Source organism: Anomaloglossus baeobatrachus, chromosome 6, assembly GCF_048569485.1.
Source record: "Anomaloglossus baeobatrachus isolate aAnoBae1 chromosome 6, aAnoBae1.hap1, whole genome shotgun sequence".
Lineage (NCBI taxonomy): Eukaryota > Metazoa > Chordata > Amphibia > Anura > Aromobatidae > Anomaloglossus > Anomaloglossus baeobatrachus.
The window spans coordinates 283,592,107-283,619,639 of record NC_134358.1 but is presented as its reverse complement, the minus strand read 5'-3'; the positions used below and the strand labels follow the sequence as shown (position 1 = coordinate 283,619,639).

The 27,533-nt window shown below is 41.8% G+C and overlaps 1 pseudogene; it reads left to right on the top strand.

Annotated features, from left to right (window-relative positions):
* The first annotated feature begins 1,512 nt into the window (after window positions 1–1,512).
* On the top strand, window positions 1,513–23,801 carry LOC142243890 (uncharacterized; annotated as a pseudogene).
* The last annotated feature ends 3,732 nt before the right edge of the window (window positions 23,802–27,533 follow it).

Genomic DNA, 27,533 nt, shown 5'->3' with positions numbered 1-27,533 from the left:
TGGAGGGGCGAAGATGAGCGGGCGTAACATCCCACCCACCTCCTTCCTTCCTCATTGTGGGCGGCCACAAATTCGGTGATGTTCCTCGTTCCTGCGGTTTCACACGTATCGATGTGTGCTGCCGCAGGAACGACGAACAACCAGCGTCCTGCAACAGCACCGATTTTATGAAAATGAACGACGTGTCAATGATCAACGATAAGGTGAGTATTTTTGATCGCTAACACTCGCTCGGAGCTGTTACACACAACGACGTCACTAACGATGCCCGATGTGCGTCACGGAATCTGTGACCCTGGCGATATATCGTTAGATACATCGTTGTGTGTAACAGGACCTTAAGGCTCAGGCACTACGTCAATAACAACGCCGCACTAATGAGACTCCTGACCAAAAACGCCATAGTGTGGGCAAAAACAATGCATATAAAAGTAGATGTCTCGCTCAGGAGTCCCCTCACGCTAAAGCTTTTAGATTGGGTGTTCGCCAAAACAAATGCTGCCACAATACGACTAATCATCATTTGGCCACAAACCACACCCATCGATTCTTTCATTACTCCACTACTACTGCAACAACAATATTTTACCCAAGATGAAAATACTTTTAAACAACACAGCTGTGGTGACATGACCCATGTATGTGAAAATTGCCAAGCTTTGCATTTTGCAAATGAGATGCCTCTGGATAAAAAGTTTACCCAGTGCTGTCAGAAGGATAAAGTACATCTACCCATAATACAGTACTTAGTACATAGTACAGTGACTACAGCAAAAATGTCATGAACAATAATCGCTCTATCAACAGTTCTTTCACTATTGCTTCCATGGGAGCAAGATTTTCACCATCTCCTAGATATGGCCCATACTGTTTTTGAATTCATGGACAGATCTATCATTGAACAGGCATACTACATCCAGCTGATGAAGAAACACCTAAATTTGCACAACTTTACATACTAGATACCATCCACGCTAATGAAGAATGACTGCAATGTAAAGAAAATGAAAAATGTCATCCTACTTTAATGACCATTATTGCTGAGCTAAAGCAAACAAAAAATCCTTTCACTGCTGCCTATAGAATGCTATGTGATGTTGAAGAACAAAAGATGATCAAAGCTCTACAAAATGGAACTGTCATGCCAAACATCACAATGGCTATTAAACAAGATAGGACTCAAGATCATAGATGATACAATAAACTAACTGTGAGTGAAGTGGCGTCTTTCAGAAGGATAATGGTGAGCATCCCTTCCATAGAGACATCTTAATTAGTTTAAAACCTGATCCACAAAAACCTCTGGCTCCAAAAACACAAAAAAAACAGTATTTTGCATAGCAATTTAGATGCCCTGATGTATCCTATCTTTTTCCCTTGTGGAGAACAAGGCTGGCATGACGCTCTAAAACAACAAGGAAATAGTTCATGAAGGTTTACCCAACTACACTATTAAAGCTGTTTTATCAGTAAGAAACAATTTTAATCCACTACTAAATGGAGACAAACTAACAACAATATTTCATTGATGCATACGTAAAAATCGAAACTAATCGACTACATTACATTAGAATGCATCAAAAATGATCTAAAAGTAGAGGATTATTGCTTACTTCAAGAACATTTACTCAACAAATCTATTCAAGAGGGCATCCCAATAGGAAAAACTGTCATTTTACCATTATCTTTTGAAGGTAGTGCACGAAATATGCAACAGTGCTATCAGGATGCTATGGCTATCGTTACCAAACATAGTCACCCTGATCTCTTTGTCACCATGATGGGAAATCTGAAGTAGAGGGAAATTACTGAAAATTTACAACACTGGCAAATTGTTTAACATCGCCCAGACTTGGTTGCATGTGTATTTAAAATTAAACTTGAAGCCCTGTTATCTGATATTAACAATGGATTATTTGGACACGTCTGTGCTAGCGTGCATGTCATCGAGTTTCAAAAACGTGGGCTGCCACGTGCACATATTTTAATCATACATGACAACAATTCAAAAATCAGAACTCAAGAAGAGATAGACAACATTTTATGGGCTGAAATTCCTGACAAGACCACATACCCTCAGCTCCACAACATTGTTCTGACAAACATGATTCACGGTCACTGTGGTGAAGCTAATTCTATCTCGCTCTGTATGCATCGTGGACACTGTAGCAAAGGATGTACAAAAAAATTACAACAAAATACCACTAAAGAAATGGATGGCTATCCAATTTACCGCAGAAACATTGGGACGACATACCAACATAATTCTAAAACAATCGACAATACATGGGTTGTCTCATACAGTATAACCCATATTTGCTAAAAAAAAATACAACTGCCATATTAATGTGGAAATTTGTGCTAGCTAGAGATGAGCGAACCGGTCGCGGTTCGGCTCGAGGTGGTTCGCCGAACGGAGGTCTCGTTCGAGTTCAGTTCGTCGAACGTTCGACGAACCGAACTCGAACGTATAGGCTATAATGGGAGGCAATCACAAACACATAAAAATGCATTATAAATGTACACAAACAGTTAATAAACATTGCCATAACACTTACCGGTCCTCGCGATCCCTTCTGCACTCTGTCTCCTGCCGCTATTCCATCCGATGATCGCTGAATCCTCCCGGTGACCTGCACTGCCAGCAGAGAAGCAGGACCTATCGTGACGTCAAAATAGCCATGTGACCAGTCACGTGGCTATTATCTCATTGGCTACATACTGGTCACATGACTATGACACGTCATGTAGGACCTGCGAGTGCATCTCTCCGGTACCCGGTGCACATATGTGTATCGCCGTGTACCGGCGACATGCTCTAGCACACGGTCGACTCCCCGTTCCGTTAGGGACCGGCTGACACAGCCGGTCATTAACGGAGATCACCGTTGCCATAGCATACCGCGGCTCCGAGAGCACCGTTGCTATGGTAACGCGTCTGTCAGCGTTACCGCTAGCAGCCAGCAGTGATCACTCACGGAGTGAAGGCTGCACGCTGCTGCACGATTGTAGTGAGCATTGTAGTGAGGATGGAGGTTCCCCAGCCCCAAGTGATGAGCTGGTGAATCTCATCCTTCCTCACTACAATTGTCACTACTACTACACTAGAAAGAAAGAAGACAGAAGAGCAGGATCGTGGAGGGGTGACAGGGGGTAATAAAGATGGAGTCTCTAATGTGTCTGTGTATTTATTTCTATTAAAGTATTTTTTCTCTGTGTGGTGTCTTTTTTTTAACCCTTTATTGGAGATTCTTAATGGCCGGGTCAAACGTGCCTGACATTAAGAATCTCTGGCTTAATACTGGCTGGTAAAACAAAGCCAGTATTAACTCATGATTACCCAACAAGCCACCCGGCTCCAGGGCTGTTGGAAGAGTTGGATACAGCGCCAGATGATGGCGCTTCTATGAGAGCGCCATTTTCTGGGACGGCTGCGGACTGAAATCCGCAGTAGAGGCGCCCACAAACCTCGGGCTAACCTGTGCTGCGGATTCCAATCCCCAGCTGCCTAGTTGTACCCGGCTGGACACAAAAATGGGGCGAAGCCCACGTCATTTGTTTTTTAATTATTTCATGAAATAAGTGAAATAATTAAAAAAAACGGGCTTCCCTATATTTTTGGTTCCCAGCCGGGTACAAATAGGCAACTGGGGGTTGGAGGCAGCCCGTGGCTGCCAGCTGTACCTGGCTAGCATACAAAAATATGGCGAAGCCCACGTCATTTTTTTGGTGGGCAAAAAACTTCTGCATACAGTCCTGGATGGAGTATGCTGAGCCTTGTAGTTCTGCAGCTGCTGTCTGCTCTTCTCCATACAGACAGACATCAGCTGCAGAACTACAAGGCTCAGCATACTCCATCCAGGACTGTATGTAGAAGTTTTTTGCCCCCTGAAAAAATTATGTGGGCTTCGCCATATTTTTGTATGCTAGCCAGGTACAGCAGGCAGGTACGGCTGCCCGCAACCCCCAGTTGCCTATTTGTACCCGGCTGGGAACCAAAAATAAAGGGAAGCCCTTTTTTTATTATTTCATGAATTTCATGAAATAATTAGAAAACAAATGACGTAGGCTTTGCCCCATTTTTGTGTCCAGCCAGGTACAACTAGGCAGCTGGGGATTGGAATCCGCACCACAGGTTGGCCTGAGCTTTCTGGGCCCCACTGCTGCGAATTGCAGTCTGCAGCCACCTCAGAAAATGGCATTTTCATAGAAGCGCCATCTTCTGGCGCTGTATCCAACTCTTCCAGCACCTGCCTGCTATACCTGTCTAGCATACAAAAATATGGCGAAGCTCACGTCCTTTTTTTGTAGTTTTTTGGCAAAAAAAATAAAAAATGCTTCCCTGGATTTTCCATTGCCAGTGAAGGTAACACCAAGCAGTGGGGGTTAGCAGCCAGTAGCTGCTTGGATTACCCTTAGCTAGCAATACAAAAAATGCAGCGGGAGCCCATATATATTTTTTTTAATTATTTATTTAAATAACTAAAAATAAAATGGGCTTCCCTGTATTTTGATTGCTGGACATCACAGTGCTGTAAAAATAAATCTTTTAAAAAAATGACGTAGCGCTCCGCGGTATTTTTGATTCTCAGCGCAGATAAAGCAGACAGCTATGGGTTGCCACCCCCATCTACCTGCCGTTACCTTGGTTGGCAATCAAAATACAGGGAAGCCCATTAATTTTTTCTATTTAAAAAATAGTTAAAAAAAAAAAATGACGTTGGGTCCCCCCATTTTTGATAGCCAGCTAGGGTAAAGCAGACGGCTGTAGCCTGAAAACCACAGCTGGCAGCTTTACCGTGGTTGGGGATCCAATGTGGAGGTCCCCTCAGGCTCTTTTTTATAATTATTTTATAAATATTAATAATTACACAATAAAAGTAGGGTCCCCCCCAAATTGGATCACCAGCCAAGGTAAAGCGGACAGCTGTGGTCTGGTATTCTCAGGGTGGGAAGGTCCATAGTTATTGGGCCTTCACAGCCTAAAAATAGCAGGCCGCAGGCACCCCAGACGTGGCGCATCCACTAGATGCGCCAATCCTGGCGCTTCACCCCAGCTCATCCCGTGCCCTGGTGCAGTGGCAAACGGGGTAATAAATCGGGTTGATACTAGCTGTAAAGTCACCTGAGATCAAGCCCAGCAGTTTGTGATGTCATGGCATCTATTAGATACCCAACATCATAAACTGTCAGTACTAACAAAAACAAAAAATCGACAAAAGAAATTTATTTGAAAAAACAGTCCCCAAAACATTTCCTCTTTCACCAATTTATTGTAAGAAAAAAAATAAAGGGGTCCCACGACGACTCTGGACCGTCTAGAATATGGGGGGGAGACACTCAGGGAACGTATCCCCCATTTTCTAGGAGTGCGGACCCTTCATGTGAGGAGTGTGGGTGCAATGAATCTGCACTCACTCTCCCCGGGTCCACAGCAGCAGAGTCCATGTCGTAATGGTTGCTACCAAAGCTGCAATGCCCTGCTCATGAGGTAAGGGCATGCCTAATCAGGAGAACTACTGTAGAGGAAACTCTGCTCACTGGTATATAGGTGCTCAGAGGTAATAATAGATAAAATTAGTGAGTAACCTCGGCACTCTAAATCTCCCAGACTAAGTCAGTAAGTCACAATGGATAGTAATGCAAAATCACTCTTTATTGGTCCATATTAAGAAAAAATTTTTTTTCATAAGCATATATGTTTTTGTCCAAAACAAGTTACAAATGACGTTTCGGCCTGAGCCTTCGTCAGATTGGACTTATCTGCATGTAATCATGAAAAATGACAATAATCAGTATCACATAAGAGTGAGAGAACAATAACATAAACTCGAACAATGTAGAGGTACAATTGGGATGCAGCAAAAAAATTGCAACACAGCAAGAAATGAAACACATGATACAAATGTCATAATACAGTACAAGGACAATATAGTAATGACAAATATGGGGTCAGAGTAGACTTAGACAGCTCTGGTACGAAAGAGATGTCAATCATAAAGTAACATGTGCAGTAGGTGTAGAGCTACAGTATGCATGGCAGAGCTAATGGGTAGACCGACCATAGAAAAAGAACGGAGAAAAAGTGGAGAAAAAGTGGAGCATAAGAGGAGAAAAAGTGGAGAAAAGGTGGAGAAAAAGTGGAGAAAAAAGTGGAGAAAAAGTGGAGCATAAGAGGAGAAAAAGTGGAGAAAAAGTGGAGAAAAAGTGGAGAAAAAGTGGAGCATAAGAGGAGAAAAAGTGGAGAAAAAGTGGAGAAAAAGTGGAGAAAAAAGTGGAGAAAAAGTGGAGCATAAGAGGAGAAAAAGTGGATAAAAAGTGGAGAAAAAGTGGAGAAAAAGTGGAGCATAAGAGGAGAAAAAGTGGAGAAAAAGTGGAGAAAAAGTGGAGCATAGGAGGAGAAAAAGTGGAGAAAAAAGTGGAGAAAAAGTGGAGAAAAAGTGGAGAAAAAGTGGAGAAAAAGTGGAGCATAAGAGGAGAAAAAGTGGAGAAAAAAGTGGAGAAAAAGTGGAGAAAAAAGTGGAGAAAAAGTGGAGAAAAAGTGGAGAAAAAGTGGAGATTAAGAGGAGAAAAAGTGGAGAAAAAGTGGAGCATAAGAGGAGAAAAAGTGGAGAAAAAGTGGAGAAAAAGTGGAGAAAAAAGTGAAGAAAAAGTGGAGAAAAAGTGGAGCATAAGAGGAGAAAAAGTGGAGAAAAAGTGGAGAAAAAGTGGAGAAAAAGTGGAGCATAAGAGGAGAAAAAGTGGAGAAAAAGTGGAGCATAAGAGGAGAAAAAGTGGAGAAAAAGTGGAGAAAAAGTGGAGATTAAGAGGAGAAAAAGTGGAGCATAAGAGCAGAAAAAGTGGAGAAAAAGTGGAGAAAAAGTGGAGAAAAAGTGGAGCATAAGAGAAGAAAAAGGGGAGAAAAAAGTGGAGAAAAAGTGGAGAAAAAGTGGAGATTAAGAGGAGAAAAAGTGGAGAAAAAGTGGAGCATAAGAGGAGAAAAAGTGGAGAAAAAGTGGAGAAAAAGTGGAGAAAAAAGTGGAGAAAAAGTGGAGAAAAAGTGGAGAAAAAGTGGAGAAAAAGTGGAGCATAAGAGGAGAAAAAGTGGAGAAAAAGTGGAGAAAAAGTGGAGCATAAGAGAAGAAAAAGTGGAGAAAAAAGTGGAGAAAAAGTGGAGAAAAAGTGGAGAAAAAGTGGAGATTAAGAGGAGAAAGTGGAGAAAAAGTGGAGCATAAGAGGAGAAAAAGTGGAGAAAAAGTGGAGAAAAAAGTGGAGAAAAAGTGGAGAAAAAGTGGAGAAAAAGTGGAGAAAAAGTGGAGCATAAGAGGAGAAAAAGTGGAGATTAAGAGGAGAAAAAGTGGAGCATAAGAGGAGAAAAAGTGGAGAAAAAGTGGAGAAAAAGTGGAGAAAAAGGGGAGCATAAGAGAAGAAAAAGTGGAGAAAAAAGTGGAGAAAAAGTGGAGATTAAGAGGAGAAAAAGTGGAGAAAAAGTGGAGCATAAGAGGAGAAAAAGTGGAGAAAAAGTGGAGAAAAAGTGGAGAAAAAGTGGAGAAAAAAGTGGAGAAAAAGTGGACAAAAAGTGGAGAAAAAGTGGAGATTAAGAGGAGAAAAAGTGGAGAAAAAGTGGAGCATAAGAGGAGAAAAAGTGGAGAAAAAGTGGAGAAAAAGTGGAGAAAAAGTGGAGCATAAGAGGAGAAAAAGTGGAAAAAAAGTGGAGAAAAAGTGGAGCATAAGAGGAGAAAAAGTGGAGAAAAAAGTGGAGAAAAAGTGGAGAAAAAAGTGGAGAAAAAGTGGAGAAAAAGTGGAGCATAAGAAGAGAAAAAGTGGAGAAAAAGTGTAGCATAAGAGGAGAAAAAGTGGAGAAAAAGTGGAGAAAAAGTGGAGAAAAAGTGGAGCATAAGAGGAGAAAAAGTGGAGAAAAAGTGGAGAAAAAGTGGAGCATAAGAGGAGAAAAAGTGGAGATTAAGAGGAGAAAAAGTGGAGAAAAAGTGGAGCATAAGAGGAGAAAAAGTGGAGATTAAGAGAATAAAAAGTGGAGAAAAAGTGGAGAATAAGAGGAGAAAAAGTGGAGAAAAAGTGGAGAAAAAGTGGAGAAAAAGTGGAGAAAAAGTGGAGCATAAGAGAAGAAAAAGTGGAGAAAAAGTGGAGAAAAAGTGGAGATTAAGAGGAGAAAAAGTGGAGAAAAAGTGGAGCATAAGAGGAGAAAAAGTGGAGAAAAAGTGGAGAAAAAGTGGAGAAAAAGTGGAGCATAAGAGAAGAAAAAGTGGAGAAAAAAGTGGAGAAAAAGTGGAGAAAAAGTGGAGAAAAAGTGGAGATTAAGAGGAGAAAAAGTGGAGAAAAAGTGGAGCATAAGAGGAGAAAAAGTGGAGAAAAAGTGGAGACAAAGTGGAGAAAAAAGTGGAGAAAAAGTGGAGAAAAAGTGGAGAAAAAGTGGAGATTAAGAGGAGAAAAAGTGGAGAAAAAGTGGAGCATAAGAGGAGAAAAAGTGGAGAAAAAGTGGAGAAAAAGTGGAGAAAAAGTGGAGAAAAAGTGGAGCATAAGAGGAGAAAAAGTGGAAAAAAAGTGGAGAAAAAGTGGAGCATAAGAAGAGAAAAAGTGGAGAAAAAAGTGGAGAAAAAGTGGAGAAAAAAGTGGAGAAAAAGTGGAGAAAAAGTGGAGCATAAGAAGAGAAAAAGTGGAGAAAAAGTGTAGCATAAGAGGAGAAAAAGTGGAGAAAAAGTGGAGAAAAAGTGGAGCATAAGAGGAGAAAAAGTGGAGAAAAAGTGGAGAAAAAGTGGAGCATAAGAGGAGAAAAAGTGGAGATTAAGAGGAGAAAAAGTGGAGAAAAAGTGGAGCATAAGAGGAGAAAAAGTGGAGATTAAGAGGAGAAAAAGTGGAGAAAAAGTGGAGCATAAGAGGAGAAAAAGTGGAGAAAAAGTGGAGAAAAAGTGGAGAAAAAGTGGAGAAAAAGTGGAGCATAAGAGAAGAAAAAGTGGAGAAAAAGTGGAGAAAAAGTGGAGATTAAGAGGAGAAAAAGTGGAGAAAAAGTGGAGCATAAGAGGAGAAAAAGTGGAGAAAAAGTGGAGAAAAAGTGGAGAAAAAGTGGAGAAAAAGTGGAGATTAAGAGGAGAAAAAGTGGAGAAAAAGTGGAGAAAAAGTGGAGATTAAGAGGAGAAAAAGTGGAGAAAAAGTGGAGCATAAGAGGAGAAAAAGTGGAGAAAAAGTGGAGAAAAAGTGGAGAAAAAGTGGAGCATAAGAGGAGAAAAAGTGGAAAAAAAGTGGAGAAAAAGTGGAGCATAAGAGGAGAAAAAGTGGAGATTAAGAGGATAAAAAGTGGAGAAAAAGTGGAGAATAAGAGGAGAAAAAGTGGAGAAAAAGTGGAGAAAAAGTGGAGAAAAAGTGGAGAAAAAGTGGAGCATAAGAGAAGAAAAAGTGGAGAAAAAGTGGAGAAAAAGTGGAGATTAAGAGGAGAAAAAGTGGAGAAAAAGTGGAGCATAAGAGGAGAAAAAGTGGAGAAAAAGTGGAGAAAAAGTGGAGCATAAGAGAAGAAAAAGTGGAGAAAAAAGTGGAGAAAAAGTGGAGAAAAAGTGGAGAAAAAGTGGAGATTAAGAGGAGAAAAAGTGGAGAAAAAGTGGAGCATAAGAGGAGAAAAAGTGGAGAAAAAGTGGAGAAAAAGTGGAGAAAAAAGTGGAGAAAAAGTGGAGAAAAAGTGGAGAAAAAGTGGAGATTAAGAGGAGAAAAAGTGGAGAAAAAGTGGAGCATAAGAGGAGAAAAAGTGGAGAAAAAGTGGAGAAAAAGTGGAGAAAAAGTGGAGAAAAAGTGGAGCATAAGAGGAGAAAAAGTGGAAAAAAAGTGGAGAAAAAGTGGAGCATAAGAAGAGAAAAAGTGGAGAAAAAAGTGGAGAAAAAGTGGAGAAAAAAGTGGAGAAAAAGTGGAGAAAAAGTGGAGCATAAGAAGAGAAAAAGTGGAGAAAAAGTGTAGCATAAGAGGAGAAAAAGTGGAGAAAAAGTGGAGAAAAAGTGGAGAAAAAGTGGAGCATAAGAGGAGAAAAAGTGGAGAAAAAGTGGAGAAAAAGTGGAGCATAAGAGGAGAAAAAGTGGAGATTAAGAGGAGAAAAAGTGGAGAAAAAGTGGAGCATAAGAGGAGAAAAAGTGGAGATTAAGAGGAGAAAAAGTGGAGAAAAAGTGGAGAATAAGAGGAGAAAAAGTGGAGAAAAAGTGGAGAAAAAGTGGAGAAAAAGTGGAGAAAAAGTGGAGCATAAGAGAAGAAAAAGTGGAGAAAAAGTGGAGAAAAAGTGGAGATTAAGAGGAGAAAAAGTGGAGAAAAAGTGGAGATTAAGAGGAGAAAAAGTGGAGAAAAAGTGGAGAAAAAGTGGAGATTAAGATGAGAAAAAGTGGAGAAAAAGTGGAGCATAAGAGGAGAAAAAGTGGAGAAAAAGTGGAGAAAAAGTGGAGAAAAAGTGGAGCATAAGAGGAGAAAAAGTGGAAAAAAAGTGGAGAAAAAGTGGAGCATAAGAGGAGAAAAAGTGGAGAAAAAAGTGGAGAAAAAGTGGAGAAAAAAGTGGAGAAAAAGTGGAGAAAAAGTGGAGCATAAGAAGAGAAAAAGTGGAGAAAAAGTGTAGCATAAGAGGAGAAAAAGTGGAGAAAAAGTGGAGAAAAAGTGGAGAAAAAGTGGAGCATAAGAGGAGAAAAAGTGGAGAAAAAGTGGAGAAAAAGTGGAGCATAAGAGGAGAAAAAGTGGAGATTAAGAGGAGAAAAAGTGGAGAAAAAGTGGAGCATAAGAGGAGAAAAAGTGGAGATTAAGAGGAGAAAAAGTGGAGAAAAAGTGGAGAATAAGAGGAGAAAAAGTGGAGAAAAAGTGGAGAAAAAGTGGAGAAAAAGTGGAGAAAAAGTGGAGCATAAGAGAAGAAAAAGTGGAGAAAAAGTGGAGAAAAAGTGGAGATTAAGAGGAGAAAAAGTGGAGAAAAAGTGGAGCATAAGAGGAGAAAAAGTGGAGAAAAAGTGGAGAAAAAGTGGAGAAAAAGTGGAGCATAAGAGAAGAAAAAGTGGAGAAAAAAGTGGAGAAAAAGTGGAGAAAAAGTGGAGAAAAAGTGGAGATTAAGAGGAGAAAAAGTGGAGAAAAAGTGGAGCATAAGAGGAGAAAAAGTGGAGAAAAAGTGGAGAAAAAGTGGAGAAAAAGTGGAGAAAAAAGTGGAGAAAAAGTGGAGAAAAAGTGGAGAAAAAGTGGAGAAAAAGTGGAGATTAAGAGGAGAAAAAGTGGAGAAAAAGTGGAGCATAAGAGGAGAAAAAGTGGAGAAAAAGTGGAGAAAAAGTGGAGAAAAAGTGGAGCATAAGAGGAGAAAAAGTGGAAAAAAAGTGGAGAAAAAGTGGAGCATAAGAAGAGAAAAAGTGGAGAAAAAAGTGGAGAAAAAGTGGAGAAAAAAGTGGAGAAAAAGTGGAGAAAAAGTGGAGCATAAGAAGAGAAAAAGTGGAGAAAAAGTGTAGCATAAGAGGAGAAAAAGTGGAGAAAAAGTGGAGAAAAAGTGGAGAAAAAGTGGAGCATAAGAGGAGAAAAAGTGGAGAAAAAGTGGAGAAAAAGTGGAGCATAAGAGGAGAAAAAGTGGAGATTAAGAGGAGAAAAAGTGGAGAAAAAGTGGAGCATAAGAGGAGAAAAAGTGGAGATTAAGAGGAGAAAAAGTGGAGAAAAAGTGGAGAATAAGAGGAGAAAAAGTGGAGAAAAAGTGGAGAAAAAGTGGAGATTAAGAGGAGAAAAAGTGGAGAAAAAGTGGAGATTAAGAGGAGAAAAAGTGGAGAAAAAGTGGAGCATAAGAGGAGAAAAAGTGGAGAAAAAAGTGGAGAAAAAAGTGGAGAAAAAGTGGAGAAAAAAATGGAGAAAAAGTGGAGCACCCTTTGGTACCTTTCATGTGGCACTAAGGGGTGCTTAGCTTTGTATTTAGCCAAAAAAATGAAAAAAAAAATGACGTAGGGTTCCCCCTAGTTTTGTAGCCAGCTAGGGTAAAGCAGACGGCTGCAGCCTGCAGACCACAGCTGGCAACCTCACCTTGGCTGGTAATCCAAAACTGAGGGCACCCCACGCTGTTATTTTAAATTAAATAAATAATTTAAAAAAAAAACACGTAGGGGTCCCCCAAAATTAGATCACCAGCCAAGGTAAAGCAGACAGCTGGGGCCTGATATTCTCAGACTAGGGAGGTCCATGGTTATTGGAATCTCCCCAGCCTAAAAATAGCAGGCCGCAGCCGCCCCAGAAGTGGCGCATCCATTAGATGCGCCAATCCTGGTGCTTCGCCCCAGCTCATCCCGCGCCCTGGTGCGGTGGCAAACGGGGTAATATATGGGGTTAATACCAGATGTGTAATGTCACCTGGCATCAAGCCCTGGGGTTGGTGAGGTCAGGCGTCTATCAGATACCTGACATCACCAACCCAGTCAGTAATAAAAAAAAATAGACGACAAACACATTTTTATTTGAAAAAACACTCCCCAAAACATTCCCTCTTTAACCAATTTATTAGATTGAAAAACAAATCCAGGTCTGGTGTAATCCAAGGGGTTGCCATGACGATCCACACTGTCCCAGTCAATGAAGAGCAGGATGTTCCACATTGGCTGGGAGAGCAGTGCAGTGACCTGAGCTAACATCAATGGGTCAGCCCAGGTCACTGCAGGGGATGACAAGTGCTGCTGTCAGCGAGGTACATCACCTGCGCTGATCTCCTGCACATTGACAGCCCCTGTCACTGAGGTCAATGACCGGCGCCTTCACATCAAGTATCGCGAGAGGTCCGTGACGTCACCGCCAGTGTCAGTCTCGGGTCGGAAGCGATAGGTGATGTGACAAGCGGCGACCATGGAGGACAGTGACAGCGCTGAGGTCGGAATGGCGGGACTTCATCACCGCAGGTAAGCCGAGCGGGGGGGGGGATGTGTGTGTGTGTGTGTGTATGTATGTGTACGTGTGTGTGTGTATATGTGTACATGCCGCGGGCAGGAGGGGGCGGAGTGAGCTGAGCGGGAAGTGTGGGCTTCCTGCACGTAACTAAGATAAACATCTAGTTACTAACCAAAGCGCTTTGCTTGGATACCCGATGTTTATCTTGGTTACCAGCTTGTGGCAGGCTGCCAGCGATGGCTCCTGCACACTGCAGCTGTAAAAAGCCCTGCTTTTTGCTGCTAGAACCGTTCTCGAACGTTTCTAGAACTATCTAGCTTTTAGCAAAAAGCTCGAGTTCTAGTTCGATCTCGAACAGCCCAAAAATCACTCGAGCCTAGAACTGGAGAACCACGAACCGCGAACCGCGCTCAACTCTAGTGCTAGCATCCAAAGTGTCAAGTATTTGTTTAAATATGTATATAAAGGACATGACAAGGCTAATATTGAAATAGCTCAAAAACAACTCCAACATGATGAAACAAACCAATTTGTTGATTCACGATATGTCAGTGCACCCAAAACCGAGTGGAGAATCTTTGTTTTTCCTATGCATAAACAATCTCATGCCATTATTCGCCTTGCAGTACATCTACCTAACTCTCAGGCACTATATTTTCATCAAGATGATCCCATTGACAACATACAACAAAAACTACTTCAAAATTCAACACTCATGGCGTACTTTAACCTTAACAAGATTGACCCTAATGCACATCAATATTATTACAGAGACTTTCCGGAACACTACATTTGGAAACATGGCATATGGGAACCCAGAAAGCAAAGAGGCCACACTGTAATAGGAAGAATGTATGCAGTTAGTTTGAAAGATCAAGAACGCTATTATTTACATTTTTTGTTATTACTTGTAAAAGGAACAACAAGTTTTCAGGACCTTAAATCTGTTAATGGTATTACACATGAAACCTTTCGAGATGCTGCCTTAGCACTCGGATTATTAATAGATGATAGTGTCTGGAGAAATACTATGTTAGAAAAAGTGGAGAAAAAGTGGAGAAAAAAGTGGAGAAAAAGTGGAGAAAAAGTGGAGCATAAGAGGAGAAAAAGTGGAGAAAAAGTGGAGAAAAAGTGGAGAAAAAGTGGAGAAAAAGTGGAGCATAAGAGGAGAAAAAGTGGAGAAAAAGTGGAGCATAAGAGGAGAAAAAGTGGAGAAAAAGTGGAGAAAAAGTGGAGATTAAGAGGAGAAAAAGTGGAACTAAAGTGGAGCATAAGAGGAGAAAAAGTGGAGAAAAAGTGGAGAAAAAGTGGAGAAAAAGTGGAGAAAAAGTGGAGCATAAGAGAAGAAAAAGTGGAGAAAAAGTGGAGAAAAAGTGGAGCATAAGAGAAGAAAAAGTGGAGAAAAAAGTGGAGAAAAAGTTGAGAAAAAGTGGAGAAAAAGTGGAGATTAAGAGGAGAAAAAGTGGAGAAAAAGTGGAGCATAAGAGGAGAAAAAGTGGAGAAAAAGTGGAGAAAAAAGTGGAGAAAAAGTGGAGAAAAAGTGGAGAAAAAGTGGAGAAAAAGTGGAGCATAAGAGGAGAAAAAGTGGAGATTAAGAGGAGAAAAAGTGGAGAAAAAGTGGAGCATAAGAGGAGAAAAAGTGGAGAAAAAGTGGAGAAAAAGTGGAGAAAAAGTGGAGCATAAGAGAAGAAAAAGTGGAGAAAAAAGTGGAGAAAAAGTGGAGAAAAAGTGGAGAAAAAGTGGAGAAAAAGTGGAGCATAAGAGGAGAAAAAGTGGAGATTAAGAGGAGAAAAAGTGGAGAAAAAGTGGAGCATAAGAGGAGAAAAAGTGGAGAAAAAGTGGAGAAAAAGTGGAGAAAAAGTAGAGAAAAAGTGGAGAAAAAGTGGAGTATAAGAGAAGAAAAAGTGGAGAAAAAAGTGGAGAAAAAGTGGAGAAAAAGTGGAGAAAAAGTGGAGATTAAGAGGAGAAAAAGTGGAGAAAAAGTGGAGCATAAGAGGAGAAAAAGTGGAGAAAAAGTGGAGAAAAAAGTGGAGAAAAAGTGGAGAAAAAGTGGAGAAAAAGTGGAGAAAAAGTGGAGATTAAGAGGAGAAAAAGTGGAGAAAAAGTGGAGAAAAAGTGGAGAAAAAGTGGAGCATAAGAGGAGAAAAAGTGGAGAAAAAGTGGAGCATAAGAGGAGAAAAAGTGGAGAAAAAGTATAGAAAAAGTGGAGATTAAGAGGAGAAAAAGTGGAGAAAAAGTGGAGCATAAGAGGAGAAAAAGTGGAGAAAAAGTGGAGAAAAAGTGGAGAAAAAGTGGAGAAAAAGTGGAGAAAAAGTGGAGCATAAGAGAAGAAAAAGTGGAGAAAAAGTGGAGAAAAAGTGGAGCATAAGAGAAGAAAAAGTGGAGAAAAAAGTGGAGAAAAAGTGGAGAAAAAGTGGAGAAAAAGTGGAGATTAAGAGGAGAAAAAGTGGAGAAAAAGTGGAGCATAAGAGGAGAAAAAGTGGAGAAAAAGTGGAGAAAAAAGTGGAGAAAAAGTGGAGAAAAAGTGGAGAAAAAGTGGAGAAAAAGTGGAGCATAAGAGGAGAAAAAGTGGAGATTAAGAGGAGAAAAAGTGGAGAAAAAGTGGAGCATAAGAGGAGAAAAAGTAGAGAAAAAGTGGAGAAAAAGTGGAGAAAAAGTGGAGAAAAAGTGGAGCATAAGAGAAGAAAAAGTGGAGAAAAAAGTGGAGAAAAAGTGGAGAAAAAGTGGAGAAAAAGTGGAGAAAAAGTGGAGCATAAGAGGAGAAAAAGTGGAGATTAAGAGGAGAAAAAGTGGAGAAAAAGTGGAGCATAAGAGGAGAAAAAGTGGAGAAAAAGTGGAGAAAAAGTGGAGAAAAAGTGGAGAAAAAGTGGAGAAAAAGTGGAGCATAAGAGGAGAAAAAGTGGAGAAAAAGTGGAGCATAAGAGGAGAAAAAGTGGAGAAAAAGTGGAGAAAAAGTGGAGAAAAAGTGGAGAAAAAAGTGGAGAAAAAGTGGAGAAAAAGTGGAGAAAAAGTGGAGAAAAAGTGAAGATTAAGAGGAGAAAAAGTGGAGAAAAAGTGGAGCATAAGAGGAGAAAAAGTGGAGAAAAAGTGGAGAAAAAGTGGAGCATAAGAGGAGAAAAAGTGGAGAAAAAGTGGAGAAAAAGTGGAGCATAAGAGGAGAAAAAGTGGAGAAAAAGTGGAGCATAAGAGGAGAAAAAGTGGAGAAAAAGTGGAGAAAAAGTGGAGAAAAAGTGGAGCATAAGAGGAGAAAAAGTGGAGAAAAAGTGGAGAAAAAGTGGAGCATAAGAGGAGAAAAAGTGGAGATTAAGAGGAGAAAAAGTGGAGAAAAAGTGGAGCATAAGAGGAGAAAAAGTGGAGATTAAGAGGAGAAAAAGTGGAGAAAAAGTGGAGCATAAGAGGAGAAAAAGTGGAGAAAAAGTGGAGAAAAAGTGGGGAAAAAGTGGAGCATAAGAGAAGAAAAAGTGGAGAAAAAAGTGGAGAAAAAGTGGAGAAAAAGTGGAGAAAAAGTGGAGATTAAGAGGAGAAAAAGTGGAGAAAAAGTGGAGCATAAGAGGAGAAAAAGTGGAGAAAAAGTGGAGAAAAAGTGGAGAAAAAGTGGAGAAAAAGTGGAGAAAAAAGTGGAGAAAAAGTGGAGAAAAAGTGGAGATTAAGAGGAGAAAAAGTGGAGAAAAAGTGGAGATTAAGAGGAGAAAAAGTGGAGAAAAAGTGGAGCATAAGAGGAGAAAAAGTGGAGAAAAAAGTGGAGAAAAAAGTGGAGAAAAAGTGGAGAAAAAAATGAAGAAAAAGTGGAGCACCCTTTGGTACCTTTCATGTGGCACTAAGGGGTGCTTAGCTTTGTATTTAGCCAAAAAAATGAAAAAAAAATGACGTAGGGTTCCCCCTAGTTTTGTAGCCAGCTAGGGTAAAGCAGACGGCTGCAGCCTGCAGACCACAGCTGGCAACCTCACCTTGGCTGGTAATCCAAAACTGAGGGCACCCCACGCTGTTATTTTAAATTAAATAAATAATTAAAAAAAAAAACACGTAGGGGTCCCCCAAAATTGGATCACCAGCCAAGGTAAAGCAGACAGCTGGGGCCTGATATTCTCAGACTAGGGAGGTCCATGGTTATTGGAATCTCCCCAGCCTAAAAATAGCAGGCCGCAGCCGCCCCAGAAGTGGCGCATCCATTAGATGCGCCAATCCTGGTGCTTCGCCCCAGCTCATCCTGCGCCCTGGTGCGGTGGCAAACGGGGTAATATATGGGGTTAATACCAGATGTGTAATGTCACCTGGCATCAAGCCCTGGGGTTGGTGAGGTCAGGCGTCTATCAGATACCCGACATCACCAACCCAGTCAGTAATAAAAAAAAATAGACGACAAACACATTTTTATTTGAAAAAACACTCCCCAAAACATTCCCTCTTTAACCAATTTATTAGATTGAAAAACAAATCCAGGTCTGGTGTAATCCAAGGGGTTGCCATGACGATCCACACTGTCCCAGTCAATGAAGAGCAGGATGTTCCACATTGGCTGGGAGAGCAGTGCAGTGACCTGAGCTAACATCAATGGGTCAGCCCAGGTCACTGCAGGGGATGACAAGTGCTGCTGTCAGCGAGGTACATCACCTGCGCTGATCTCCTGCACATTGACAGCCCCTGTCACTGAGGTCAATGACCGGCGCCTTCACATCAAGTATCGCGAGAGGTCCGTGACGTCACCGCCAGTGTCAGTCTCGGGTCGGAAGCGATAGGTGATGTGACAAGCGGCGGCCATGGAGGACAGTGACAGCGCTGAGGTCGGGATGGCGGGACTTCATCACCGCAGGTAAGCTGAGCGGGGGGGGGGATGTGTGTGTGTGTGTGTGTGTATGTATGTGTACGTGTGTGTGTGTATATGTGTACATGCCGCGGGCAGGAGGGGGCGGAGTGAGCTGAGCGGGAAGTGTGGGCTTCCTGCACGTAGCTAAGATAAACATCGGGTTACTAACCAAAGCGCTTTGCTTGGATACCCGATGTTTATCTTGGTTACCAGCTTGTGGCAGGCTGCCAGCGATGGCTCCTGCACACTGCAGCTGTAAAAAGCCCTGCTTTTTGCTGCTAGAACCGTTCTCGAACGTTTCTAGAACTATCGAGCTTTTAGCAAAAAGCTCGAGTTCTAGTTCGATCTCGAACAGCCCAAAAATCACTCGAGCCTAGAACTGGAGAACCACGAACCGCGAACCGCGCTCAACTCTAGTGCTAGCATCCAAAGTGTCAAGTATTTGTTTAAATATGTATATAAAGGACATGACAAGGCTAATATTGAAATAGCTCAAAAACAACTCCAACATGATGAAACAAACCAATTTGTTCATTCACGATATGTCAGTGCACCCAAAGCCGAGTGGAGAATCTTTGTTTTTCCTATGCATAAACAATCTCATGCCATTATTCGCCTTGCAGTACATCTACCTAACTCTCAGGCACTATATTTTCATCAAGATGATCCCATTGACAACATACAACAAAAACTACTTCAAAATTCAACACTCATGGCGTACTTTAACCTTAACAAGATTGACCCTAATGCACATCAATATTATTACAGAGACTTTCCGGAACACTACATTTGGAAACATGGCATATGGGAACCCAGAAAGCAAAGAGGCCACACTGTAATAGAAAGAATGTATACAGTTAGTTTGAAAGATCAAGAACGCTCTTATTTACATTTTTTGTTATTACTTGTAAAAGGAACAACAAGTTTTCAGGACCTTAAATCTGTTAATGGTATTACACATGAAACCTTTCGAGATGCTGCCTTAGCACTCGGATTATTAATAGATGATAGTGTCTGGAGAAATACTATGTTAGATGCCACCAATATGAACATGCCTACACAACTTCGGGAGATGTTTGCTTATGACCCGCCCCAGGGCCGTGGGGTACTCGGTTCCGGGTGTTGGTTAATGGGATTATGTCACGGGGTCCTGTGCCCGGTTCCGTGGCCCTGGTGGTCGCTGAAAGTCAATAAATAATAAAAATAAAAAAATAAAATAAAAAAAATAAATAAAGAAAATAAATAAATAAATAAATAAAAGTATTTTGTGACGCCACCTACGGTTCCAGTATGGTTACTGGGGCTGCAGGTCAGACCTCTGGGGTGATAGTTAGGCAGCCAGTTGTTTACGCTTCCCATAGGTGAAGCGGGGTCCCCAGGGCAGTTTTAGTAGTACACAGATATGGCAGCCGTTTTTCCTCACAGCCTTTTCAACTGTCACTTTAGTGCAGCAGCCTATGGCTCCTCAGATGAAGAAATAAAGTGTGTCACACCAATTCATTAACTCTGACCAGATTTTACTTGCAGGTGTTAAAAAGGGGTTCAGTTTCTGATGTTACAGGGTTTTTTTGGGTAATCTGGGAACAGTTCAGGATCTCTGCACCAGGTTAGTTGTGTGGCCTCCCTGCTGCGCTATGTTTCTCCTTGGTACTAGGCTGCCTGTAGCTATACCTTGTCCCTCTCTCACTGTCTTTACCTGTATGGCAGGCGGCGGGATCTTCTCTAAGGGGCACTGCTGTACTCTCTGCGGTCCCTAAGCTCTGTGTAGTGGCTTTGCCTTCAGGTGCTGATTATACTATTAGACTATATAAGACCCTGACGCACGCCGCACGGCGCTCAGTCCTCTGGGTTCATGCATGAGAGTAGAAGCTCTGTGCACGTTCCTCTAGGCATCTCTCTGTCTATGCTAGGTGAGTGCAACCGGCATGGTAACGTTCTTATACCTTACAGCTTCGGCTACAGTCCGTATCCTTACCTCTTAGGGGAGCGGACATAGGCAGGTGCCTGAGGCACATGGTCCGGCTGGGCCTTGTGATTCTACTCGTAGGTGGATGTTGCCACTAGGGTAACAATCCTTATACTGCGTCTGGCAGTTGTTCGTATCCTCGCACACTAGGGGAGCGAACAGAGGTAGGAGCTTCGTGCGGCTTATGCTGCTGTCCGTCTCTTTTGCACCACTAGAAGAGCGGACCTAGGCAGGTGCCATATCTAGTGGTTCGTGTCCTCGCACACTAGTGGAGCGAACGCAGGTAGGAGCTTTGTGCGGCTTATGCTGCTGTTCGTCTCTTTTGCACCACTAGAAGAGCGGACCTAGGCAGGTGCCATATCTAGTGGTTCGTGTCCTCGCACACTAGTGGAGCGAACGCAGGTAGGAGCTTTGTGCGGCTTACGCTGCTGTCCGTCTCCTGGCACCACTAGAGGAACGGACCTAGGTAGGTGCCATTTCACACTCACTGCCTTTGTCTCTGTGATTATTAACAGAGACCATTCCACACACCCTCCAAGTAAGGGAGGAATTGCCTTATTTACTAATTATATTCCTCTGTGAGTTTAACAGAGGAATTGCACTCTGCCATAGTCTGCAGCAGAGTCTTTGCACGGTGGACCCTTACTGTCTGATACTCCTTTAGGTTTTATTATCAGACAGCCCCCTGTAACAATATCATTGTTGGATTTCTTTCACGACAATGAGTATCCACCACAATAAGTCCTTGGCCCTTTAGCTCCTCCCTCCCTACCTTTATCGTCACCTCCTTGTACCCTACTTGTGATACCGGCTGTCCATTAGCAACATATATAGTAACGTCTGGGTCTGGGCAAGTGAGCTCAGAATCGGCCCAAAATCTTTTGTAAAGGATATGCGGGATCGTCGTCACCTGTGAGCCAATGTCCAATAGATCAAGTGTGGGAATGCCATCTAGCACGATAGATAGCAATGGTCGTCCTCCTAAATATCTATCGCGCCAGCTCGATGGGCCTGGTTGTTTTATTCCTGGTGGCCAGCTTGCTGCCCCAGGAGTCGCTGGTTTAAAGGACATGACCTGGCAAAGTGGCCTGCCTCGTTACAACGGCGGCAGATAGGCTGTCCTGACGAGTCGTAGCGGTCATTGGGTCTTCCTCTGGGCGGCGGGTTCCTCCTTCCTCGCATCCACGGGATGTCATCAGGGCTGTCAGCCAACTAGATCCTCTCCGACGACTGTGGTTTCTGCTGGAGTTGCATTGACTTTAGGAGCATGGCCACATCTTTTTTCAGCTGCTGTACCTGGGAACGCAAGTCATCAGAGGCACCAGGTATTACAGTCTGTCCATTGATTTCTGCTGGAGTTAAGGAAAGGGACGCCACCTCTGAGGGAGAGGTGATGGCTTGCCGCAGTTGAGGTGCGGGGTCTGTAGTCACAGGGACTCGCAGTGCTCTAATGGCCCGGTTCTTCAGAGTTACAAAGTCTAGACTCGGATTCTCCATGACCCATAGACGCAGCTGTGTTTGATGAATTGGTGAATGTGCCCCTCAAGAAACTGTTCAATTAACATTTTATCTTCCTCTCGTGCACTTTCAGGGTCTACCTGCTTTACAGCCCTCAGCGCCTCCTGAAGGTTCAATGCATAATCCCGTATGCTATCCTGCGGCCTTTGTTTGCAGTTGTAAAACCTCATTCTTAGCTCAGCTACAGTAAGAGTTTCAAAAGCAGTTTTTAAATTAGCAAATATCTGGGTTATTGTCCTTTTATCTGTATTCAGCCAGGATTTAACCTCTCGCTCTGCTGCACCCGTCAGTTGCCCCAGCAAAACAGACACTTTTTGCTTGTCAGTCATAGAGTATATATCCAGGAAATTGCATATTTTTCTCTAAATTCAGCTAGGGTATTGGGCTCCCCAGCATATTGCGGTAACCATGCCGCCCCTGGGACATTCGGCAGAGCAAGCGGCATGATCGGGGCTACAGCTTCAGGTGCTGCAGCTGCTCCAGCGGCATCAGCATCTCCTTGCATCTCCATCCTCACTGTGGCGCAGTTAGTTTTTCAAATGCTCAAAATGGCGGCAAAGTTCAGTTATTATTAAACAGTTTTCAAGGCACACGTTACCCAGGGTTACTGGGCCTTGTCCAGATCCTGTTCGTGACGCCAAAAGCTGACCCGCCCCAGGGCCGTGGGGTACTCGATTTCGGGTGTTGGTTAATGGGATTATGTCACGGGGGCCTGTGCCCGGTTCCGTAGCCCTGGTGGTCGCTGAAAGTCAATAAATAATAAAAATAAAAAAATAAAATAAAAAAATAATAAAGAAAATAAATAAATAAATAAATAAAAGTATTTCGTGATGCCACCTACGGTTCCAGTATGGTTACTGGGGCTGCAGGTCAGACCTCTGGGGTGATGGTTAGGCAGCCAGTTGTTTACGCTTCCCGTAGGTGAAGCGGGGTCCCCAGGGCAGTTTTATTAGTACACAGATATGGCGGCTGTTTTTCCTCACAGCCTTTTCAACTGTCACTTTCATGCAGCAGCCTATGGCTCCTCAGATGAAGAAATAAAGTGCGTCACACCAATTCATTAACTCTGAACAGATTTTACTTGCAGGTGTTAAAAAGGGGTTCAGTTTCTGATGTTACAGGTTTTTTTTGGGTAATCTGGGAACAGTTCAGGATCTCTGCACCAGGTTAGTTGTGTGGCCTCCCTGCTGCGCTATGTTTCTCCTTGGTACTAGGCTGCCTGTAGATATACCTTGTCCCTCTCTCACTGTCTTCACCTGTATGGCAGGTGGCAGGAGCTTCTCTAAGGGGCACTGCTGTACTCACTGCGGTCCCTAAGCTCTGTGTAGCGGCTTTGCCTTCAGGTGCTGATTCGGCCAGGAGATCTGCAGTCTCCCTGGCCCCGGTCCCGGACACCGGTGTCCGATAATCAGCGCTGTTCCTTGGGGATGAACCGGTCAGGCTCCACCTCCCCGGTCTCTCCTCTTTTGCCTCACTCTTGATCCCTCAGGCGGTCACACAGTTACTTGTGCGGGCTAAGCACTGCCCTCTCCATTTTGATGTCTTCCCTCACTCTCTGCTCGCACAGTCTCCTTTTCTCCAACTGTCAACTGTCTCTCTCACTCCACCTCAAAACCTGGCTTTAAAGGGGACCTCACCTGAACTCGACTTGTAGAGCTCCCCCTCCAGGCTTGGAGTGGAAATGTTGTATGTGGGATTACCTAATGTGGAGATCCTTCCCTGCCCAGGTACAGGTATATTTGTGGCAACTAAACCCTGGGGTGCCACACTTACATCTGTATTTTTGGATCACCTACAAATCCACTGGAATTATGGAAGGAACTTAAACATTTCTTACAAGACTACTGTCTCTGATACCACAACAACACTGAACTGTGTATATTTGTGAAAGCTATGCTATGAAAGATGTTCATGATTTACTAATAATACATAGCAAGTCTTATTCAGATTTCAATTTACCATGCTCTGCAACAAATATACTCCAGCCTCAAGAAGACTATGATAAAGACTATGAATTAGCTACAGCTACTGAGATGAAAAACCTCTTAATCCTGAGCAACTGTTGGCTTTCAACGCCATTTTGGACGGACTACAAGACAACATGTTAACACTTAAGTGTTTCTTTATTGATGGGCTAGGTGGATGTGGAAAAACCTACTTATACCATCTACTTATACATTATTTTAGAGGACAAGGACATGTGGACTCACCTACTGCCACTACAGGAATAGCTGCATCCTTGCTACCAGGAGGACGAACTATGCACTCTCTGTATGGCATTCCAATCCCAATCAATGAAAAGTCAGTTTCCAGGATTAAAATTGACACTAACGCTGCCAACAAGTTAAAAAATACTACACTTTTTAATACATGAGTGTACATTCTTTGAATGTCATTGATAGAGTTCTACGTAATGTTATGGCAACACGTGTTGATGACAAAAATAATGTTCCCTTTGGTGGTAAAGTTTTCATACTTGGAGAAGATTTCCGACAATGCCTTCCTGTACTTACACATGCCACCAGAACTGAAATTGTGGATTGCTGTCTTAAATATTGTCAACTCTGGAATCACTTCACAAGACTCCCGCTATTTATCAACATGAGACCCAGGGATCCAGAATACAGCACTTGGTTACTTAAACTAAGCAATGGTCAGCTCTGAAACGAATACAACATTGGAGAGGACGTTATTGAAATTCCTCCAGACATGCTGTCCTCTGCCTGTTTAATCACGGACATATTTAGCACAAACATTCATATTAATGTTAATGACAATGAAAGTATTATGTATGCTGCATCACATGCAATACTCTGTCCAAAAAAGGAAGATGTTGCACTTCTAAACTCTCAAATTATGGACCGATTGGATGGCCAATATGTCTTATATACAAGTGATGTTTCCGTGGATGATGCTAATGGATGTGAATGTGAACACTACCCAGTCGAATTTTTAAATTCTGACACTGTAATGCCATCACATCGCCTACAACTAAAAATAGGAACAATTGTCATGCTACTGCGAAATCTGAATACAACAAAAGGATTATGTAACAGAACTCGGCTCATTGTAACATCCTTAAATCCATATATCATACAGGCAGAAGTCATCACAGGATCAGCTGAAGGAGACTTTGTTTTATTCCACACATTGATTTGTGTCCATCTGAAACTGGGATACCATTCAAACTACGAAGAAGACAGTTTTCTGCTAAGCCAGCTTTTGCAATAATAATTAACAAGGCACAAGGACAGACTCTATATCGAGTGGGTATTTATCTACCTCAACCTGCCTTTGGCCATGGGCAGCTATATGTTGCTTTATCCAGAGTCAAGCAACGCTCCCATGTGAAAGTGAAAGTTTTAGAAACACCACTGCAAGGACAGTTGTTACATGGTAGTGATAAAGTGTTCACTAAAAATGTAGTTTATAAAAATGTTTTAAATTAATTCATTTCTTTAATCATCTTAATAATATGTACATAGTATTATATCACATCAATAGTGATTTACTTTTTTTACACACATTGATATGCCTTAAGGCCACTTCACACATAACGAGATCGTAAACGAGATCGTTACTACGTCACAGTTTCTGTGACGCAAGAACGACTTCAATTGCGATCTCGTCACGTTTGACACGTACCAACGATTCACCCCCTGCTGCGAAATCGCTGATCGATGCCGAACAGCTTGGGCCATTTTTGGCTCGTTGGAGTCCTGCTGGGCTGCATGAATCTGTATGTTTGACACCCTGTTAACGATTTCGTTGACGACCTAGATGAGATGCACGAAGGCGTGTTGTTGCGTCCCCGTTTCCGCGCCCCTCTCTGCACCGATTGGTTAGCTGCAGGTGCGGCTTCGATCCGAAAAACACACCAATAAAGCGACCGGGTACAATGGACGAAGGAATCAGGGTGGAGACGCAGGTTCTATCTCAAAGCAAAGCGCAAAAGAAGTGACAAAGGGTGACGCGATCCAAAATTTAACCGCTAGATACGCCCCCAATCAGAACGCAGTAATGGCCGCCAATGAAAGCGGAGGGGGGTATGGAAAAGGCGACGCAAATGCACGCCTACGTGACTAACTGCATTTTACTACGCCGCTAATGGGATTGGAATCGTTAACATAGTTGCTGTGTGACAGGGTCCCAGCGATTTGAAAGATCGTTATACGGGACGCATGCTCGTTCATAAACTCGTTATGTGTGACACCCAACATGCGATTTCAACAACGACTCATAAACGATCCAGAAAGTGTGACGTAGTAGCAATCTCCTTCACGATCTCGTTATGTGTGACTGGACCTTTAGATAGATGCACATCTATAGAGACATCTTAGATACATAATTTTGTATTTATATACATACATAGATACATGGTAGAACATACACATTGCTATATGATATTGCTATATGATGGTGATGGAAGCCCACATTACTAACTACAGTGTCAAAGATGCTGAGACACTGATTTGTCTTTTCACTGGGCTGGGTTTTTGTGAACAGCTGAAGAGATGGGCGGGATGGCTGTTCACCATATCTCCTCTTCCGGCTCTAATCCATATGGCTAGAAACATCACTACATAGACATATGTTCATACATACCTAGATTTATACCTTAAAAAAATTGCATATTTTATACATATATTATACATAGATATCTGATACATATTATATACTTTAAATTATTATATATTATTAGCACACATATACATCACAGCTAAATACATAGATATATAATATCTTAATATGATGAACATACATGATAGATATATAGACATATATAGATCGAGGCGACATTTTGATACAGATATACATAGTTTACCTGTAGATACATAAATAATATATTTACATCAATACTGTATACCTAATACATAGAAATAGAATATATTAACATTTCGATTTATTGTCTTTCTGTTACTGTTATGTAAAAGAAAGAAGCTTTGCCATTATTTTTGACATGTTAACAAATTGTATCCTTTCACTTCCTTTGTCTTTTTTGGTCCACTTTGGGAACGGACAATCACACATACATCAAACTGCACAATAGTATATACCACCTTCAATTATAGTCACAACAGCTGACAAGAGACCATATAGTGTAAACACACACAGCATACAGGGGAGATGCCACATAGTGAACACAGCTCAGGAAACACAACACCAGATACCAATATACAGCACACAACAAGAAAGAGACAGTGCATAGAGGTGAAAGAGGTCAAATGACGCAACACATACAATACACAAATGCGGAGGGATGATATACAACAGATATATTGGAAAGCGCAAATAGTGTGACACATGTCCACTGCTCCTGTCAGCATCACTAAGCATAGACAGATGTTCATTTCACCGCACTCCCGATGCGGTAGCATTGGTCCTATTTCTAGTATCATAATAATAAGCAGTAATAATACCGATGTCATCACTCATTTCAGTGATAAGTGGTGATGTTATTGACATCCCTGCTCATCAAAGTGACAAACAGTTACCTTACTGATGTCAGCACTCATCACAGTGATAAGAAACACTTTATTGATGTCACCGCTCATCAGAGTGATAAGTGGTGATGTTATTGAGGTGATCGCTCATCACTGTGTCCGGCTCTCTTGGAGAGCAGTTTGAGCCAAGAGAAGCTGCTGCTCAAAGACTGAAACAGCATTCTGAGGCTCCATAGCCTTTGTTTGACATAATCAAGAAACATCATGGAAACCTCTGGACTATGCCGGAGATGGCACTTTTGCTTTAGAATGTATTGGTGAATGAGGGGCAGTATCTTGTTTTTATTTTTCTCTGTTTATATTTTTCAGGTATCCAATTCTTGACTACTTTACATTCAATAGAGTACTTCAGAAACCTTGGCCTACATCAAACCTGCATGTATTTTTTTTTTTTTTTTTTTTTTTTTTTTTTTAAATTTGTGAACCTGGGAAAGAGATGTGTGCTTTTCCTATTTTTACTTATTTGGTTAGCACTGTGGTGTATGTGATAAACACGTCTCCATTAATAACATCAGTGTTTGATGCCATCTGACACTCTACAGATGACACTAATCCTAATTACCATTACCCCAATTGCTTACACATCAGTACAATAAGAAAAAGCCATGAAGAAGCGCAAGAATTGTTGCATCTTATGTGATGCGCCTCTTCTGGGCTGACTGGGGCTGGTATTTTTAGGCGAAGATCCCAATAACTATTGACCTTCACAATCTATTATTATCAGCTCACAGCTGTCTGCTTTACCTTTGCTGGTTATCAAAAATGGGGGGACCTCACATCTTTTTTTTTCTTTTAATTTTCTATTTTTTTATGTGAATAGCTGTAAAATCAATCTAGCTATCTATTAGCTATAATCTCTCTGTGTCTCTCTCTCATCATTTCCTGTGCTTGA